A 4841-nucleotide genomic window follows, 5' to 3' on the forward strand; every position below is an offset into this window, starting at 1 on the left:
CCGGGGGCGTGGCTTGTCGAACAGGCTCCGCCCCTATCGCTTCTCAAGCACGTGGACGGATGTACCTAAGAGCTTCCTCTCTTCCGTTCTAGCTGTGAATGAAGGTCAACAGCACTATACACAAACCTAGGGGGGATTACGTACAAATTGTTATCTATAATGTTATATTTGACATTATAGCCTTTGCTGCCAGAAAAAAAAAGTTAACTTGTGTTACTCATAAATCAACTGAAGCTTTTCCTCCAGTTTGGAGTCCACCTGGATTTTTATCGATGCTCCTTTAAGTAATATTTTGAGTTTTGGTGTGTCATAATGCACTTTCTTTCTTTTTTTATCACTAGAATTGTTTAAAGATGGGCATTGCTTGTTGGTTGGTTTTGGTTATGTTTATAAGTGGTTGAAATGTTGATAAATATGCAATAAAAACATATTTTATTTCTTTACTTGCATGTTATGTGTCCATAACAAAAGTCAGAGAACCATGAGCATCCAAATGTGATACTTCATTTTTAAAATATTTAAAGTAATTAATGATACAAGAATAGACATAAAAATGGTTCTATTAATTCTTTCAAATAAATAAATAATAGATAACTACATAAATTATTCTGGTCACACTTTAGATTAGAGCCCAAATTCTCACTATTAACTAACTATTAATTATGCTACTAATCATCATATTAGTAATTACTGCTTATTAATACTTCGTAAAGTAGTTAAGTTTAAGTATAGGGTAGGATTAAGGATTTAGAATAAGGTCTTGTGGAATTAGACAATAATGTGTTTTAATTTTTAAAGTAATAATGAACAACCAATATCCATTCATTCTAATAACCAACCACCAATATTCTTATTAACTCACCAAAGTTTAAAGTGAGAAGGGTACATAAAAATCATGCATTTTAAGGCTTTAAATTCTGACTTGAAATTGTGTTAAATCCACTATTGTATTGTATATAAATGTTCTATATACTCAGAATTAAGTTCAATTACAAAATAAGTAACTGTAATTAAAAAAATGCAGTCATCCCTTACTTTACTTTTCAAGGGAAAAGTAATTAAATTACAGTAACTAATTACTTAGTAACTAATTACACATAACACTATATTTTAAATATAATAAAGAGGAACTATAGGGAGAATCAATAAATTATATATTATTGCTATTGTGTAAATAAAATGTAGTAAAAGCCTAATCTATGAAAAAGTACCTGTAGTCTGATTACAAGTATTATAAAATTGATACTTTATTTTTGGAATATGACTGCATATCCAGATTACATGTAATCAGTTACTACCCAGCTCTGACTATACAGATCATAAATTCTTATGCAAATATCATTTAACAATAAAACACACACAGATTGCATATGAGGAAGTGAATACATGTAATCATTGCTAATGTTTATGTATACAGCACATAGTTAAATTATATGTGGGGTAGTTCTCATTTATTTATCTTTCTTTTAACTAATCTTTATTGTTTTATTAATCTCTTTTGGTTTTATAATTGTTTTACTGTTTAGCTGGAAATCCAGATAAGCCAGTTTCCCTTGTGACAACTTGCCCCATAGTGTTTACACAAAAATTAATAATCATAATACCAACTTGAGGAATATTAACTTGAGTAAAAGGTGTGCACTGTGTTGGGGAGTAACTAGTTACGTAAAACTAAATTATGGAATTTATAAATTATTATTTTTACCTTTTGATAGTCATTCTCTATGTGTAAAAGTGGTTTTAAATTGAACAAGATTTGTAGGTTTGAATGTCTAGTTCGATTTGGATTCATTTGAGCCTAGCAGTGTAGTAATTTTAAACCATAAAAAGCAACCCAGCATGCTGGGTCAAACATATAACATATGCACTGGGTTGCAAAAATAAGCCAAATTGGGTTGTTTTTAACGCAGCAATTTTTAGAGTGTGATTACAAAATAAATGTAATTGTAATCATTTGCCGTTACTGAGAGTGTGTAGTTAAATTACAGTTGCTTATGAAAATGTTAACGATTACAAAGGGGGTTACATGAGATTTTTCTTTCAACACACAGCCACATACAAATTTAATAGATTTCTTTGATAAATTGTTGTGAATGCTCTAAAATATGAGACACATATTTCCTGTTTGGGTTTATGCATATGCTTTCTTTTTAATATTAACCGTTTTTTTCCAAGCCACTGCAAAGATTTGATTTCAAAAACAGCATCATAGCTACTAAACTATTTCTTGTTATGGTTTTAAATCTGTATTTAACCTCAGAATGATCTCAAAGTAAGTCTGATTTTGTGGTAGCTGTGCTTTAAAATGAAGTTATTATAATCCTTATTCAAGCATTGAAAGATTTCGAAAGTGATAGTAACCAGGGTTGAGCACTACTGTCCTGCCTGCTTTACATATTTGAAAATGATTAGTTGAAAACATTAAAGAAAGGTAATCAAATGTAATTGTAATTGAAATGGTTAACACTATGCCTACTTATTACATTTTAGATAGGATATCTTGTAATCTGTAACCTACATTTTCAAAGTAATCTTCCCAACACTTTATGTAAGCAACACTAGCAAAGAACTGTAGTACTATTGAGTACAATGTAGGCTAAATGTATGATGGTAAAAGAATGTGGCAGTCATTCAGTTAAGTGGCATACACTGTATGTTCATTGTACCATCTGTCGTCGTCAGGCAATTTTCTTAAATCGTTGCATATCCTAGCAAGGCATTAAAAAGAGAACAGAGTGTTTTTAGATTCACTGCAGCCCCTGTGGGTCTCATACAGTGGGCTGTTTGTGTTTGGCACAACACGCGCTGCAAGGACTGTGGGAGAGCGCGCGACTTGAATTCTAATCGCGCACGTGCCTCGCATATAAAGAGACAAAACATCACGAGGGCTTCACAAGCTCTCTCACACAGTTCTTAATATTGAACAAACGTTACATGTCGTGTATAGATTTGGCGAATATCACCTCTTATTTTCAGTGCACACCGTTGAATTCATGTTGTATTCTGTCTTTCTTCACGAGATTGATTCTCCTCACGCATTTAAGCGGGGGTTTCCATGGCAACTGCTGAATCCTCAAACACGCGCGGCTTTTCATTCCCGCGCTGGTCACCTGATGGCGCGAGGCTGGCTAACAAAACAGCACTAAAAAGTACCTCAGAGGACGAAAACTGAATTTCAAGTATTAAAACGTCTTTCCCTGTTTTAAATTAAGATGTGAACTACCCAGCGAGCACCTTGATGTCTATTTGACGTCAAATATTAGACAAGATTTGATCAAAAGTAATTTCAAAGTCAGATTATACATAAAGTCCTTCCAGTGGTTAATTGGTAAAAACATTAGGTTCATCCCATACTGAAATTGATTATGTAAATATATGGGCCAATGCTTGACATTGAGTTGATGTCAAATCAACGTCGTGTTATAGGCGTTCAGTTGATGTCATATTGACATCACATTGATATCAACCCAGCGGGCAATTGATGTCAAATAGACATCAAATTGATGTCAAACATAGTCATCAAAGAATATTTTTTTTCTTCAAAATGCATCCATTCGGCATATGTTTTGAATCATATTGTTGGATTTCTGCATGGACTTCTGTAACTTATGCGGTTAAAAACATATAAAAAACAACAACAAAAAACTATTTATAAAATAAACATTTAGGCATAAATTACTGATAATGAAAGAGGTGAATATATTATATTTGACCAAAAATATACTGATTTGCTTAATTACAAATTAAAAAAATTATGCAGCATTTTTGCTGTAACCCCAAAATTAAGTAAGTGTTGGTGCAGTGGATAAGACACATGCCTTTGGTGTGAGAGACCCGGGTTCAAATCCACTGTGAAACATCAATGTGTCCCTGAGCAACACACTTAACCCCTAGTTGCTCCAGAGGTGTGTGACCTCTGACATAAATAGCAATTGTAAGTCGCTTTGGATAAAAGCGTCAGATAAATGAAATTGTAGTACCAAGTATATACAGTATTACAACTACATGTTCATTTATGGAAAATTTACAAAATTCTGATATAAACCAGTGGATTTAATAAAACACGTCATGCATTTAATACTGTTTTGTCATTATTCTTGTGGTCTAGAATAGGACATCAATGTGTTACCCATCATACCCATCCTGAAATCATTACAACAGCTGCTTAATCAGAAAGACATACTTGATAAAGTTGTTGGTGCTCATACAGGGCAGCAAATCATAAATGATGGGTCTTACAGATCTTTCAAAGATGGTCAGCACTTTAAAGATAATAAGTTTCTCTCAGGGACTGAGACTTGTGTCTGTACATAGATGACTTTGAGCTGTGTAATCCATTAGGAACGTCACGCAAAAAGCATAAGATCTGTGCAGTTTATTGGATCTTAGGGAACTTACCACCAGGCTGTAGTTCATCGTTGTCCTCAATTAATCTCGCTCTGTTATGTAAAAGTGATGATGTGAAGGCCTATGGCTATAGAACGATTTTTGAGCCTCTTGTGAACGATCTCATCACTTTAGAGCAACAGGGTGAGTTTGTCAGTCACTTGAAAACATTTATCAGAGGCACAGTGCAGTATGTGGTTGGGGACAATCTTGGTGCACATGCATTAGCAGGTTTTGTTGAGAATTTTTCAGGGGAATATTTTTGTAGGTTTTGCACTCCTACACACACAGATATTCATGGTGTACATGTAGCAGATGCATGTAAGAAAGGAGAAGCATGATGTGGTGTAAAACATTATTGTCCTTTATCTGAGAGCCTCTCATACTTTAAAGTTACTGCAGGTTTTCCGCCAGATGTGGCCCATGATCTCCTAGAAGGTATATTGCCTGTTGAG

The sequence above is a fragment of the Carassius carassius genome, chromosome 43, assembly GCF_963082965.1.
Source record: "Carassius carassius chromosome 43, fCarCar2.1, whole genome shotgun sequence".
In the NCBI taxonomy this organism is placed as follows: Eukaryota; Metazoa; Chordata; class Actinopteri; order Cypriniformes; family Cyprinidae; genus Carassius; species Carassius carassius.